At 42.0% G+C, this 17,263-nt stretch overlaps 1 protein-coding gene across 6 annotated transcripts in view; it reads left to right on the top strand.

The window, feature by feature from the left end:
• CALD1 (caldesmon 1) overlaps positions 1 to 17,263 on the top strand; it is a 133,823-nt gene that overhangs the window by 44,226 nt on the left and 72,334 nt on the right. The window contains exon 1 of one of the 6 annotated variants that reach the window (XM_075856008.1): positions 15,618 to 15,818. The exons of the other annotated variants lie outside the window; for them this stretch is intronic. The gene's annotated coding sequence lies outside the window, so the exon portion shown is untranslated. Of the gene's footprint in view, positions 1 to 15,617; positions 15,819 to 17,263 lie in introns of those variants that run through there. 6 annotated transcript variants of the gene reach the window in all.

Raw genomic sequence — 17,263 nt, 5'->3', positions numbered from 1 at the left:
GGTGAGAATGTGCAGATCTTCTCTTCTGTCTGCATAGCGGGTCGCTTTCTCGCTCTGTGCTTTCTACACATGCCCGTTTCTTTCCGTTGTCGCTGCACTGGGCGAGCATGTGTAGTTCAGCTGCGCCTGCCTTGAATTTTCTGTTCATGGCATTTCTGCGGGCGCACCTTAGGCTGTGTGTTCGCTACATCCGAGCGTGCGCAAAGAATTGTAGTGACTGTACTGGGTACACAGGAGGATGTACAGGAGAGAAATGTGCGAATGAAATGTAGTTTGTTGATGTGGCACTAGATGTTGGTATTTTCAAGGCACAGTATGACACTATTATTTGGTTAGTATTATTCTCCCTTTTAATCCCCCCCCCCCCCCCAATGTTTTTCGATCTGGCCTTGGGACTTGTAAATGGTGCATTTCTCTAGCACAATGGTTCCAAAACTATAAAGTTATTACATTATTTAACCCGCACAGTGAACGACGTAAAAAATAGAAAGAAAAAACAATCAAAAGTTGCTGTTTTCTGTGAATCCTGCCTTAATAAAAAAATATGTGATAAAAATGGTACCAATAAAAACTACAGGTTGTCCGCAAAAAAAAAAAGTTATGGCTCCTCAAATATGGAGGCACAAAAACAAATAGTTTAAAAAAAAAAAAAAGTGTTTTTACTGTGTAAAAGTAATAAAACATACAAAATCTATATCAATTTGGTATCGTTGCAATCGTAACAACCCGCTGAATAAAGTTATTGCGTTATTTATACCACACGTAAACTGTGTCAATTTAGGACGCAAAAAAGTGTGTCGAAATTGCTGTTTTTTTCTATTCCCGCCCCCCCCAAAAAAAGTAATAAAAGTTAATCAATACATTTTATAAACCCCAAAATGGTGCTGTTACAAAATACAACATGTCCCGCAAAAAACAAGACCTTATACAGCTATGTCGACGCAAAAATAAAAAAAAAGTTAGAGCTCTTGGAATGAGACGATGGAAAAACGTAAAAAATAGCTGGGTCATTATGGCCTAAAATAGGCCGGCCATTAAGGGGTTAAATTAAAAACAAATTGCAAAAATATTTTGCCTGGATATGTAAAATGTATATTTCAGGCTTATTAATAACATCAAATTAGAAAACTTTTTATGTCGAAGAGTGATTTTTTTTTATCTTCAAAAATATTCTATTTCCTTTAAAAATTCATCAACATTTTTTACTTTACTTCAAAACCAGGTCCTTGTGTTGTACAAAAAAAAAGCCCCCATCCCCTTCAGCACACGGGACATGTGGTTTTAATCTACACTTTGTTTACTCAATTTTTTTTTTCCAGTTTTGACCTGAATACATGTTGTTGCTATTAAAACCTTTAACATATTTGTGTTTATGATCAGACATAACTGAGATGGTAGGTAAAAGACAAAAAAAAAATTTCACCCGTCCCCCATCCCACCCCACCTCATTTTCTCAGGGGTGTCTACCTTCATTAGCAGCACTCAAAGCCTTTTTAGTATTTTGTATAACAGCTGTCGTTATGTTCACCGAAGGGAATTTTTACCCTTTGTTTTTCTTTTTCGCTCATGTTTATAAGTACATCACAACATGCAGTAAAGCGTGAAAAAATCTCAAATTCTGTCAAACATGTTACATTCCCCAAAGCAATACTGAAGATAATTATAGACGAGGGAGTATTCCCAAAAAAGACCATGATTGTAATCTTTTTGGCACGACGGCCCGAAATCATAAACATGATGGAGTAATGTTTTTTCTTAATATATTTTTCCTTCTCTCACCAGTTGAGACTTTATCTCCATTGTAGATTAAATAAATAGACAATTGTGTGAGAAACCGCGCTTTGGAGATGACAGCCAATCAATATCTGACTGTAATATTTAATGGCGTGAGGTGAGGCATGGTTCCCAACACTCGAAATGCCTCAGATAAAACAGACAAAGGTCTAGATTCTTCTCACAGGGAAAAAGTCTCTAGGGAAGTTTCACGGTTCTTTCTCATGTATTTAATTTTAGTTTAATTAAATTCAATCTGTAGAAGAGAAATGTCTTGAATTGTAATTTTCTAAAATATTTTAACAATTTACTTTTTATTTTCAAAAACTTCCCTGGAGCGGCTTTATTGGACTGCATTGTCTGTGTTTTACAGTGCAGCAGGGTGTCTGTGCTTTATGGCAGCTTCAATAAATGGCAGTTAGCGGACAGTAATATGTCAAAAAACAGTCCCCTAACCCAGAGATAAGGGTGTGACAGGGGAGATGCATTAACAACGTTATCTGTCGGTATAGTGACGTTTGTTGCTAATCTGCCTTATCTAGGCCTCCATCAGCACAATGGAACGGTCATTTAGATCCCCCCCATCCTCCGCTGACTCTGCCTCAGTCTACACAGCAAAGCTGATGAGTAAACTGCAGAAAACAGGAAGTGTCCTATTATTGTGTGTGCTCTAGTGGTTGGTGGGAAAACTGCCATATTAAAAAAAAAAAAAATAGTATATAAATAGTCGCTTAAAAAATAAAAAAAACTCCAACAAAAATGTTTAATGATATGTATTTTTCTGATGATACATTCCCTTCAATACAAGATGATTTTATGAAGTGATATCAGGATCTATTTTACTTATAGGTGTTTATTGTCTCTTATTTCTCTCTCTCTCTCTCTCTCTTCCTCTCTCTCTCTCTCTTCCTCTCTCTCTCTCTTCCTCTCTCTCTTCCTCTCTCTCTCTTCCTCTCTCTCTCTCTTGCTCTCTCTCTTCCTCTCTCTCTCTTCCTCTCTCTCTCCCTCTCTCTTCCTCTCTCTCTTCCTCTCTCTCTCTTTCTTTCTCTCTTCCTCTCTCTTTCTCTCTTCCTCTCTCTTTCCCTCTCTCTTTCCCTCTCTCTTTCCCTCTCTCTTTCCCTCTCTTTCCCTCTCTCTTTCCCTCTCTCTTTCCCTCTCTCTTTCCCTCTCTCTTTCCCTCTCTCTTTCCCTCTCTCTTTCCCTCTCTTTCCCTCTCTCTTTCCCTCTCTCTTTCCCTCTCTCTTTCCCTCTCTCTTTCCCTCTCTCTTTCCCTCTCTCTTTCCCTCTCTCTTTCCCTCTCTCTTTCCCTCTCTCTTTCCCTCTCTCTTTCCCTCTCTCTTTCCCTCTCTCTTTCTTTCTCTCTTCCTCTCTCTTTCTCTCTTCCTCTCTCTTTCTCTCTTCCTCTCTCTTTCTCTCTTCCTCTCTCTTTCTCTCTTCCTCTCTCTTTCTCTCTTCCTCTCTCTTTCTCTCTTCCTCTCTCTTCCTCTCTTCCTCTCTCTTTCTCTCTTCCTCTCTCTTCCTCTCTTCCTCTCTCTTCCTCTCTCTTTCTCTCTTCCTCTCTCTCTTTCTCTCTATCTCTTCCTCTCTCTTTCTCTCACTTCCTAAAGGTAATCATTTTGATGTCACTTAGGGTTATACATTGAAGTCTCTTTAAAGGGGTTATCCCACCATGAAATAACATATTCATTGTATAGACCATAGAAAAATAACAATGTTTTCCATTTACATCCAGTGAATAGTTATGACATTTACTTACAAAGTACGGCGCCACCTACATTTCCACCTACTGAGCTGCATGTTGGTGGACACGCATGCTCAATCACATTCCCCTAAGCCAAATTTCTGCATCGTGAACCTCTGTTCAATAGAAGTAGCACTTGGTTATGTTTGTCAGGGAAGGAGCAAAGCATCTGCAGTAGCACGTCAATAAAGCTAAGGAGGCTACTTCTTCACAGCTTGTCAGGGAAGGAGCAGAGTCTCTGCAGTAACATGGCCGTATATCTGAGGAGACCCCTTCTTTTCAGCTTATCAGGGAAGGAGCAGAGCCTCTGCTGTAGCATGGCAGTATAGCTGAGGAGACTCCTTCTCAGCTTGTCAGGGAAGGAGCGGAGCCTCTGCAGTAGCATGGCAGTATAGCTAAAGAGACTCCATCTCAGCTTGTTCGGACTGTAAAGCTCTGCATCCGGACATCAGAAATTAACCCTGCACATGCCCACTCAGTATAATTTTTTTTTGTGTTCTGCATTTTTAGTGATTTCCTATAACGTGCAAACTTTGAATGTGACACGATAAATATATTTACTACTCTGGATCCCATCTGCAGGGAAAGTAAGAAGTGACTATGTTATACGTTGCCAGAAGGGGAAGTAGACTGATTCTGCTCATAGGCCCATCCCCTGCAGAGATTAGCAGCAGGTCCAATGGGAACACAGGGAAGCAAAAAAAAAAAAAAAAAGATATGTATTTTTATATGCTAGAAAAATTACAAATTACATTAAAACCGCTATTAACAGCCTTTCTGGACTCTTTGTATAAAAAAATTCTTGGGATAACGTCTTTAATCTGGCATTCAATAATCCAGAAAGCATGATAATTCGCCAATGCCTTTCAGAAAGGTGGTCCACTCTTTGGTCTGGTCCGTCTACCTTTTCACTTTTGTCTAGTGAACTTTGTAAGGTTGATTTATTAGCCAATTTTTGTTTAGCCCTGTTAGAGGATGCATCCGGTGAGTCTCTCATCTAACCTCAAATTTCCCTATCTCTGTCACACAAACGCAAATGCCAATTTCATAGGAAGTAAGTCAAGTTATTTATATTTAGGAGGAAACCAGATCACCCAAAGAAAAGTTACACCAACATGAGAACATATATCCATGTAGCTACTGCCCTGGTCATATTAAAATTTATGGCCCATGTGCTGCAAGTCATCAGTACTAGCCACGTAGCTTTTATGCATAGAGAAACATCCGTGGGTGTCAGTTACTTAAAGGTCATCTATAGTCCGGAAATTGTCTAAAGCTTAAAGGGGTTGTCCAGTCCCTGAAAATGTATGGCCTATCCTCAGGATAGGCCATCAATATCTGATCGGTCAGGGTCCAACTGCCGGTACCCCCGCCGATCAGCTGTTTTGAAGGGGCCGTAGTGCTCGTACGAGCTCTGCTTTCCCTTCATTTCCTTTACTTCACAGTGTGAATTGCCGAAACGCATGTAGCTGTGGTTCACAGTATTACAGCTTTCTTAAATAAACTTCAAAGGGAGACGGTTGTAATAATGTGAGCCGCCGCTACTGTTGTGTCGACGAGTCACAGTGTGAGCAGTGACCGGTAGGATAAGCTTGAGGATAGGCCATCAATTTTTAGGGACTGGACACCCCCTTTAAATCAACGGTAGATTTACAATGATAGTTAACACTTCTATGTTGGAGGCAGATAACACAGGATTACACGATTGACAATAAGGGATGGAGACAGCTCCTCCTTCTTCCTCCCTCCCCTACACATTTCAAAGAGTATGCTCACAACATTCTCCCATAGAAGTAAATTTGTCATTATTTTCTGACTTAACAGCACCATTCTCGAGCAGTAGTAAAGCAGTCCCAGGACATTACTAAACAGCTTTGGCCATCCACCTGGTAGCATGTTGGACCATGGGCAGGCACTTTAGGTGGGAATGAGTCCCACCTGGGGCAACACTAATACATTGTGTTATGCCTTTTGCAGGGCCTAAGAGGGCAGTGCATGACATAGGGACTCTCATAATTTTTTTTTTTATTACATCCCACCCCTTCATGCCCCGCATTGGGCATAAAACAGTGTATACATTTTGCCTAGAGTGTTCCTTTAAACAAGATGGCGTAGAAAGTATGGGCATGCCTCTCCAGTACCTCTGCACTCCTGTTTCTCCAGGATGCCTCATAAATTGGGATTCTAATAACGCAATTAGAAGCATATGTAATTGGGCCTCCAAATGTCTTACATATAGTGCTGCTATACTCCTATGTAGCATTAAAGATCTATGGGTTTTCAAGTGGGAGTGTCCCAGGTTTCACCTATTTCTACATTCACTATAGCAAGGCCACTGTTTCCACCCTTTATCCCTTCGTCATACCTTTTGTCCCTTTTACAAAAAGTACATTTTGAAACTAGTTTTTGCCAAAAGTCTAAAATTGCTTTTAAGGCCTCGTTCACATTTGCGTTGGAGGCTCCGTTAGGGGGCTTTGTCGCAGATTTGGCCGAGAATACTGGAAAACATAGCACAGCATGTTTCGCTATTGTGTCTGGTAAAACCACAGACATCATTGCGGAAACCCGACGGAACCCATTAAAGTCAATGGGATCCGTCAGCCACCGGTGGTTTCTGTCGTGCAACAGAATCAGCACAGATGTGAACAAGGCCTAAAAAGGTTCTCGAGGTGGATGTAAAATAACATAAAACATAACAGTGATCATGTAGGTCAGGATATCCTGTCGGTAAACAATCCCCATGGTCCTACACAAAAGTTCCTAGTAAATCGGAAATCTCTTGAGTAGTTCTTCCTACCCAGCAGCGCATTAGGCCTTCTCTAAATTAACTTTTATCTGCTGCTAAATGAACAACTTTTTGCTTTGTTTCGAGCAAAACTTTGCTCTAAGTGTTCCGGTCATGACGGCTAACTAGGGGAACAATTAATTCTTTGATGTATTTGAAAGCTATTATCCTTTGTGTAGAGTAAATTATTTATACATGGCACATCACTAATGTGGATTTCAATATCTCTGATAAGTATGGACCCTGTGGAGTGGCACAAGGAGTCCGTACAGGTCCGTATTATGGATCTTTAGGCACTCCATTGGCAGCCATATGGTGCCAACTTCTAGGGCAGAATACCTCCATAATAAGCAATAATACTATAATACTACATGCCAAGATTTCTTATGAATTTGAAGGCCCACTGAGTTGTAGAGTATGAGCCCATAATGGGATATGTGCATTCTTGCCCAGCATGATCACACTTATCCCCAGTTTTGAGAACCTCCAGTATCCCCTTAACAGAATTGAACACCAAGTCAAAAGCTAACACTGTGAGCTGTCGTGACATCACTACTCTTTTTTTAGAAGGATAACATTAAACCCCCAGGGGTTCCAATTTGTGGCACCAAAAAAGGGTTATGACTTTCCATACCTTTTTTTTCCCCCTCCATTGAAGTTTAGCAGAAGCTGATGTTGGTCCACAAAAATATATCTGCAGGATAGGTGATAAATGTATGACCGCTGGGACCCGTGGCAATCACGAGAAGGAAGTGTCCCATGTCCACGGTTTGAATGGAGCAGCGGTCACGGAATATAGCGTCATCAGTCTCATAGAAAATGAATGGAGCGGTAGTGCATGACCTCTTTATTCAAATGGGGGACACGGGACCCTCGTTCTGATTCCCAGGGTTCTAGTGGTCGGACCCCAATTTTCATAAATTTATCACCTGATCTGTGGTAATGTTTTTCATGGGCCTATTCCTTAAAAGGGTTTTTCGCGCTTTTACATTGATGAGCACCAATGTGGTCACACCCCCAGAACACCAACCGATCAAGTGCTTTAGTGAGCAACGTAGGCCCTTTACAGCTGTATCCGACACAGTGACATCCATTTGTAGGCAACTCTGTCTGGTACTGCAGCTCAGCCCATTCAAGTGAATGGGGTTGAGCTGAGGTACCGGAAACGGTCACATAGGCGACTGAGTCGCTGGGTTAGTACTGCAGTGAGGAGGCTGCGTCACTCTAGCAAGCGCAGCTGCATCTTTGTTCTCCTTGTTGGTGCAGTTTCCCCCGATCACACATAGATGTCCATTTCTAAGGCCGACCATAGAGGCAAGCCATGTGGCCCTTGAGAAAAGGCCCAAACTTAGTTACTCACATCCCTTCGCTTTTCGGCAAAAAATTCCTGTGCAGAACTCCCCTCACCAGAGGAACTGCATTGTTAGCAAAGAAGAGGGTGGGGAATAGGCCCAAAGGGAATAGGATAGGAAACGAACACAAGGCCCTTCTGACTTGGATGGCCAACCCTGGCACTATAATGGGTGGCCCAATTTGATCATTGATCTATCGCCCCCCCCCCTCTCTTCTATATACGCCACTGGTGCTAGAATCCCGATGCTCCATGCATTCTTACCTTTTTAGTACAAAGGGTGCCTTCATACAATGAAAGCAGTCCTTCAACTTTTTAGTGCTGTATCTTATAACACAAGTCACAGATTTTACTATTCTGAGGTAACAGAATAGTAAAACTAGGACATGGAGCTTTCAGGACCGACAGGCCGGGAACCTATTAAGTGTACGCCTGAGTCCTGATCGCTATCTGATCCTGTATAACATGACTATTTAACACTGACATTAGAACATTCTGTTTCTGACAATCCCTACAGGGGGCAGCGAAAAAACAACACAAACATAAAAGTTTTTATTAATCTCGGCTTATCTTGTAAAAACATCATATTGCCTCCCAATGCTCAGCAGTTGTTCTAATATAGTAAAGTATCTGGTCTCTAAGCACAAGTCTTCTGGATGTTTTTCAGATTATTCAGCTCTGTGTTAAAGGAACATTAAACCTACAATTGAATAAGAAGGAATAACAATAGAAAGCAAAGACTTGCCTGTTGGTCAATCTGCATTCACTTCTGTAGCAAACATGCGTAAAAAAGACTATATAGAAGACTTTTTTCATGTGTTAACCTTTTGGATTGCAATTTGAAACACATCAATAAAGAGGAGGAGATCATAGTGTTGCTAGTATTTTTTGGTATTTTTTTTAATGTTTAGCGTTCCTTTAAATTACTGGAGTATTCATTAGTATATGGAGTTTATGTCCAATATCAGTTTTAAAGTGAAACTGTCCATTTCTTTAACATTGGCTTTCTAGTTTTCATATATACTATATATATATATATATATTACCTTTTTGACATTTTTTTTAGTTATTTTGATTTGTTGCAGTGAAGTGTTGCTACTTGGAAACCATCAACGAGCAGGTTTAATGCTGTTGATTAATAATATTAGGTCTATGATCAATAACTAGGGCAGCATAGACCATTAATATATCAATATCCAAGTATCACATAAATATCTAATGGGGTCCGTCAGGTGCCGTCATAGTCTGGGACTGCCAACGAAGGCTCCGAAGAGCCTCTGATGGCAGTGTAAACATAGTCTAATCCATTATGGGTATGCCACAAATGCTCTAAGTTTAATTTTATTTTCCTTATCTATCATGTTGTTATGACATCTACGCAGTCCCTTTATCTAGGAAGGTGGGATGGCAACCAATATGGCCGACATTATAGTTGCCACAGGGGTTGTCACCCACCTTGTCCTGATATCCCTCCCTCTTGTACTGAAAGCTGGATTACAGCTGCTTTGGGCAGTGGCGTACATAAAGGAATGCAAAGATAAAATTTATATAGCAATGATAAAATTGAGGCCCCTTTAAGGAGCCGCTTGACACCAACACACTTCTAACCACCTGTAACAGGAGGTCTTGGTGCCCCCATCATGGCATTTTCCACTACCTTGTGTGCTAACATTGCAACACCTGTGGAGACCACATCCTTGGGCAGGTTTCCACCCCATTAAAAAAAAGTTTTATTAATACTCCATTTGTAATCTATTTTAAATGAAGATTATATCTCCACCCATTCATTGTTATACTAAACCACTAATGTGCAAGTACGACGGATCAAACAGGACCACACACGCAGCGTTCGTGTAGCTTAGTGCGCTAGCTCTGTGTCCGTGAAACCTAATATTGTTCATGGTATGTGACGGAGTAAAAATACATAAATAACAGGTAGTCATTGGGCGCAATTGTGGAAGGGATTTTTTTTTTTCTCCTGGAAAAAGACCAAATATACAAAGTAGATGCAAGTCACAAAACTCAGAGGCGTAACCCCCCCCCCCCCCCTTCCGCATCTACCATGTGCCATTTATAATTATGTTATAGTCTTTTGTGGCAGAGCTTTTGGGCCCCCCAGGTACCAGGGCCGGGTGTCCGTGCTACCTCGGCATCCTCTATAACTACACCCCTGACAAAACAATTAGGGTATGTGCACACACACTAATTACGTCCGTAAGTTACGGACGTATTTCGGCCGCAAGTACCGGACCTAACACAGTGCAGGGAGCCGGGCTCCTAGCATCATAGTTATATACGATGCTAGGAGTCCCTGCCTCTCTGCAGGACAACTGTCCCGTACTGTAATCATGTTTTCAGTACGGGACAGTAGTTCCACGGAGTAGCAGGGACTCCTAGCATCGTACATATGTATGATGCTAGGAGCCCGGCTCCCTGCACTGAGTTCGGTCCACTACTTGCGGCCGAAATACGTCCGTCAATTACGGACGTAATTAGTGTGTGTGCACATACCCTTAGTGTCCTGACCATCGCATCTAGTGCAAGGGATCAAACTTCTGGTAATAACTTTCAGCAGTCAAAAAGTGTAATTAAAAGTAATATCCACTACAGTACCTGAAAATGCAATCTATGGGGTCAGACAGATTGTGTTCTAACATGTATACACAAAGCCCCCCTTTTGCCAGATTCAGACTGTGCATTTACGGCATAGTTGACACACAAATAGTTGCCAAATTTGGAGTCGTTTCCCCAAGAGTGCGGCTAGCCATAGAAATCTCAATTCCTTAATTTTCTGGATCAGCAGTGGTTGGAACTCCACCAATCATCATAAAATGATGGAACACTGTCAACCGCAAGCTACGCAGGAAACGCTAGCACAGCGCCATTTACTTTAATGGGGTTGTGTTGCAGTTCCTGGCACAACTGGTGGCCAGAAGAGTCACTGTGCAGGGAATTAGCCAAAAAGACCTGCACCGATCTTAGTGTTATAGCATAGCCTTGTAATTTGCAACAACATAATAAGGGAATACCCCTTTAAAAGGGCTCTCCACTGTGGACAATCCCTATCTGTTCGAAGGTCCCTTGACAATAAGCTGATCACAAAGTGTCCTCCTGCTGGGACCCCAACCGATCTGATGTAATCTGTAGGGAAACCTGACAGAAAGTGTTCCATTTTCCTGCAGCGCTACCACAGGGGAAATTCAGCATTACACAGTAAACATGAATATATATGGGCTGCCTGTGTAATACAGGTCCGGTCATTACAGGACAAGTCTAGCCGCTCTTTAAGAGATGAGGATCCGGAACAGCGCCCCCCTCTTTTCACATTACACATTGCCGATATGACATAAAACACTTTATCAGTATCACTTTTAAGCCTCTCAATATAAACATGAATGCTTCCATTCACCGATGGCAAGCAAAGTGGTGAGGAGTTGAAACACAAAGCATATTAGAAAGTTACAGTACTTTTCATTGTACAATGATTACGCTTTATTTACAAATTTATTTTAGACATTTCTTTCAAAAAAACGTCACTTTATTTTTGTGGCCCCTTTAAGGCTGCCGTGGACTAAGAAGACTACTTTGTTAATGAAGAAAAGACAACATGTTTTAGGGTCAGGGATAATGTTACGGTTCATGCTATCAGCCGTAACCTTCAGTTTGGGTATTTCCTGTTTTGTTGTCTATAACTCTGTACAGGCCCCGACTCAAGTTTCAGATACTTCACTTTTCCAGATGATCTGAAGTAAAATGATTCCCTAAAAGCAAAAAAGTTGCAGAACTTCTAAATCTACAACACAGAAAAACAGAACATTATAAATCTCCATTGAGACGGAATATATGCTGAAATTGAGAAATAAAAAAATAGTACCCCTCCATCCTAGCAGTAGGAATAGATAGATGTATGTTTATATGCCACTTTTTGTGTGGCCCGCATATCAGAGCAAGCAAATAACAGTGTGCCAGCCTCTGAAGCCCCCATTACCATACCTCCAATTTTTGAAGCATTGCAATAAGGAACATCTCCTGCAGCGCGTGAAGCGCACCGATGCAAATTTCTTTTACATTAAGCCAATCCTCTAACTCCGCCCGATCCCTGCCCCTACACACCTAGTTCAGCCCACACAGTGTAATACCCTCATAGTGCCTCCCCACAGTATATTGCCCCCATAGTGCTCCCACACAGTATGATGCCCCCATAGTGCTCCCACACGGTATAATGCCCCCATTGTGCTCCCACCTGATATAATGCTCCCATAGTGCTCCCAGACGGTATAATGCCCCCATTGTGCTCCCACCTGATATAATGCTCCCATAGTGCTCCCACACAGTATAATGCCCCATAGTGCTCCCACACAGTATAATGCCCCCATAGTACTCCCCCACAGTGTTATGCCCCCATAGTGCCTCCCACACAGTATAATGCCAACATAGTTCCCCCACACAGTATAATGTCCCTATTGTGCCTCCCCCATAGTATATTTCCCCCATAGTGCCTCACCCACAGTATAATGCCCCCATAGTGGCTAAAAAAATACTCACCTAGCCCCGTTCTGACAATGAGAAGAGGAGATCCTCCAGTCTGTGCTGTGTGTGCTTTGCTGCATACAGGCGTGATGATGTCACTGCAATGCACCTGGCAAAACCAATGGTGTAACAGGGAGTAGTCAGCAACCTGCTCCACCATTTAATATGTAACAACTCCAATGGTCCTGAGGACGCAGATGCAGTTGGAACCGGGACATGCCACCGGCAGCCCGGGAGAGCGGGACACTGCCCAGAATCCGGGAATGTCCCACTGGATCCAGGATGGTTGGGAGGCATCCCCATAACGCTACCAGTCACTGATGTATCCTCAATATTGCCAGCCACAGACTGGACCTTAATACTGCCGGCCACAGATGCCCCTAAAACACTGGCCACATGCCACTGAATAGTGGCTTCCAGTGTTTACATTGTTTTTGTCAATTCACATATCATGTGCCAGATATACAGGCAATAACATGAGAAACACGTACATGTGCGCCTAGTCTGGTCATAGGTACTTAACGACAATTCTTGGTGCCGCTCTAAAATAACACTAATGCATAAGCATGCACCAATAAGTCCTCAGACTTCATTAAAGGGGTTGTTCGCTACCGGACTGGGTGTCGGACCCCCACAGATCATGTACTGATGACCTATCCGGTGGACATCAGGTGTCGGTTAGTGGACAACCCCTTTAACAATGTTTATAAAAAAATCACAAATGACGGCTCACACAAGCTAATATTTTATTTTCCTTATCCCAAATTACGGAATGGATTTGTTTCAAGAAAGAAAACGTATGTTCTGTACAAAATTCCATCTTTACACTAAACTACCAGAAACTCCAGAGATCCCTCTTGAATATTCGCATACGTAACCCGAATACATATCAAATAACTTTATTTAGGAAAGCTCAGACCACCCTATAGTATACTGCCCGTGACCTATGCTGTTGCATGGATACAAAATACGGCCTTGCTGTACTATAAGGTAGAAGCCATTTTCAAGGGTCAATTGGGCCCCCCCCCCCCAAAACCTAGGGTCAAATAACCTGAGTATTATATTTCATCTCTTTGGTGTCTTAAGGTCTGTTTTTGTAAACAACAGAGCTAGATTATAGACAAAAGGGGACTAACACAGGGTCATTTTGTCATCTCAAACCCCGCATAGGGGTGGACAGGTTAGGTTGGCCCATGTAATGCAGGACTTCTCCTATCCTCTGACAACAGTACCAAAAACAAGAGGTAGGAGGGTCTTGTTCACTTTCTCTCCTACAAGAGATGTAAAGGGAAAATGGGGTGCTAGGCCTTGTCCAGGGATGAAGGGAATTATAGTGAAATGGGTTCCCATAGATCCCGATTGTCTTGGGTGGATGTACCATTTGTTGTGCATATTTTTCTCATTCGCTCTTTCGGGCAGACCACCTAACCTTGGAATCAAGTGTAACTCTAGAAATAGGCATGGCATGATGTAGTAAATTCAGGAAACACTGCCTATTCCCATGTCCATGTGCCCAATAAAAGAAACATTCATGATTGGCCGATCTAAACATGCAAATTTTTGGGGTATTAACGGGGATCGTTGTCTCAGCAAAGTTATCTCAGCCTATAGCCAGCAAAACTATTATCAACAAAGATTGTTATTTCAGGTTGTGGATGGGATTGAGATGAGGGAAAAATGCTAAGTTTTATTTTGACCCGGTTAAGTATGAGGAAGCGGGAGGAAATGATAGAGGAAACAGCTGATACAAAGTCAGGAAAATGAGATAATAGGGTGGCAAGATTGGGAGCTGAGAGAGAAATTTGGGTGTCACCGGCATATGGATGATTTTAAAACCAAGCTAGCCGATAAGATGGCTATGACTATAGATGTAGATGATGAAGAAAAGGAGAACTCTGAAGACAAAACATTGACAGATATAGGTGGGAGTAGGAAATTATGTGATAGTTGGAGACCTAAATGAAGAATAGGAGAAAATCCAAGCGAGTGTAAACGGCGTTTTACACCAGCCAACACTCGGCCGGTGCGGTGAGTGCGGATCAACGAGACATCGTTGATCGGCGCTCGTTTGCTCCTGTCACACGGAGCTATGGATGGGGACGAGCGGTCGTTACTCTGATCGCTCGTCCCCATCCATCATTATCATGTCGGCAGCGCATCTGTTTTACACAGGGAGATGTCCTGCCGACAACGATAATATTTAACTTTTTTAAAACGATACGATCAGCAGATGATCGAGCGTTTGCTCGTTCATCTGCTGACCGCTACCCTGTTTACACAGGGCAATTATAACCCATGAGTTCTATGAACGCTCGTCTGCACGATAATCGCCCAGTGTAAATCCCCCCTTAGACCATGGACACCTAAAGAAGAGAGAATCTGGAAAACACCAGAGAGTGATCGGCAGAGTCCGTTTATAATGTTCGTCAATCTTTTTGGATGAGAGAGGGAAAAACAATATATTGTAGGGTCAGACTGACCCACCAGAGGATCCTTTAATGGCCCAGGCTCTGACACAATTACAAATCCCTAACACAACAGACCCGAAGGGTCCAGTAGAAGACAACCTCAACTAGAGCAGACTTTGGTGCCAATTGCTTGCCACTAGGCTCTATTTTTTATGGGTTGGAACACACATAACCTTTTTGATATGTTCTGTGTGTGCAATGATAGCAACAAAGTTTATTATGCAAATAAAAGTGGACGTGTACATATTCTCTATAGATAAAGAATCATATCCTCTGGTTGGGCCAAGGAACTCCAGTCTGACACTGATATAGGGTAAAAGCTGGAGGGGGCTGAGGGACACGGTTTCTTTGTTGTTGAGTTTAAAGGGACATGAGAAATCTCCAGAAGGGGTTAGGACAGAAAGAGGTGGCAGGTAGGAAAATAGATGGAAGATCAGAAATAAGATGGCAGGAAATAGGATCGAGAGATCATGGGGTGAGGTGAGGACCTTGGATGTGTGGGTTCAAGGACAATAAATAAGCTACAAAAAGCAGTGGACGTGGGAACGTTTTTTGTGGACATTCCTAGGAGTACAGATTACATTAGTAAGGTTTGGTTATGTATCTTTGCCATATGGGATATACCCCTTTTTTTCTTTTCTTGTTTTTCTTGATGGACTGAGGGTTGTCAACTCAAAAATTAAACCAGCAAGATTGTCTGGACTTCTTTGAGTTTGACTTTATGGTATTTGTGGTAATGGGATTACTTTAGTCACATGAGGTTTTATACTTTAACTAGTACAATGTTCCACATTTCATGTTCGCGTAGGGCTTGGCGCCATGTGTGCATGGAATTTCATGGAATGCAAAATGGTATCTAAGGGGTTAATTGTGGAATGTTGTCCCAAAGTTCAGGGAGGCAGCCTCAAAAACCTCACAGGAAACGCTCTAGTTCTTGGTGCTGATCTGGCATTCAGTATCCGAAAGTTAAACTAAGCACTGACAGGACGGTTTAGCTAAACACAGAGCGGACACAAAGCCTTTCCCTTTTCTGGTAGTACTTTAATATGATCTCCAGAGTGGAAGAGACAAGTCTTGTCTTTGATGTTCTGCACACCGTGTTCTCAGTGATACCGAAGACTTTATATTAGATCTGGTGGATTACAAATCACAGAGGAACATCTACAACCGGTGAGTATGGAGAATTTCTCGAGAGGCCGATGTGTGTTTTTGTCTTTAAAAATAGATGAAAGGACACCGTAGGGTGGGCTATCGTATCCTCCAGACCCTACATACTACATTTATATACTCTTATCCCATTTGTGCACCCACTTAGGTCATTTTTTTTATTACCCCCCTGAAGGATTTAGACAATTTTGGCCTTAACCACATGAATATTTTTTAGTTTTTATCTTCTTGCATTTCGAGAGCCATCGTGTTAATGTAGCTTTAGTTTAGCCAAAAGTTTTTCTCTGCAAGAAACGTCGTTTTTTTGTCATCCTTTTGGATACATATAGCTTTAGCGTTTAATTTAGATTCCATTTTTATTTTGGGCGGAAGTCATAAAAAAGCGATTTCTGTTAATATTTTTTTTTACTCCATTCAGTCATCACTTTCAAGAATGTATTAACTTTTTTTTATACCGGTTCTTAAGGCTAAGGGTGTGTTCACACGCTTAGCAAAAAAGTCTAAAAAAAAACCATAGCTTTTTTCAAGGGAAATCATCTCCTGATTTTCAGACGTTTTTTACGCCCGGTTTTGGAGCTGTTTTTCTATAGATTCAATGAAAAACGTCTCAAGAAGTGACATGCACTTTTTCGCAGGCGTTTTTTTACGCGGCCGTTTATCAAATGGCCCGTCGTAACAGAACGCCGTTTTTTCCCTTGAAATCAATGGGCAGACGTTTGGAGGCGTTCAGCTTCTGTTTTTTCAGCCGTTTTTCAGGGCGTTCACGGCCCGAAAAACGACTGAAAATAAGCCGTGTGAACATACCCTAAGAGGAAACTAAATATGTACATATTATGTTTCATCCATATTTTGAGCCATTTTTAAAATAATTTTTCTTTGGTTTATTGGTAGACTTTTGTAACTTTATGTTTTAGAATAGTAACTTTATTCAGAGTTGTAGTTAGGGTGAGGCCTAACGGGGTGGCATTGTCGCGCTCCGAGCTTGCTGTTCGGCGTGGTGGTCAAACTGCTTAATTGTTGTGCGATGTTGTGGACAATACAGCTGGTTACCTGCAAAATCGTTCAGCCATTAATAGACAGTTATTGGCGCAGTTTTACCCGCAACACCGCGCGGCCATAAACAAGCAATTTGACAATGCCAAACAACATGCCGGCACAGTTTTCAGTTACATCAGGGCGGCGTCAATGCCGCCCCATGGACCTTACCCTTAGATTTGGGAATTTATTAATTTTATTTTTATTTACTTTTTCATTTATTCTATGGGCTCATTCAGACGAGCGTAGAACTTATCCGTGTGCTGTGCGTGAAAATCACGCTCCGCACACTGATCCATTGAGTTTTCACGCAGCGCGTGTCCGTTGCGTAAAACTCACTACATGTCCTATATTGGTGCATTTTTCACGCACCTACGTGCCCATTGAAGTCAATGGATGCAGGAAACCACAGA

This window comes from Rhinoderma darwinii, chromosome 3 (genome assembly GCF_050947455.1).
Source record: "Rhinoderma darwinii isolate aRhiDar2 chromosome 3, aRhiDar2.hap1, whole genome shotgun sequence".
Lineage (NCBI taxonomy): Eukaryota > Metazoa > Chordata > Amphibia > Anura > Rhinodermatidae > Rhinoderma > Rhinoderma darwinii.
The sequence above is the reverse complement of the archived record's forward strand: the minus strand, read 5'-3'. Positions and strand labels throughout refer to the sequence as shown.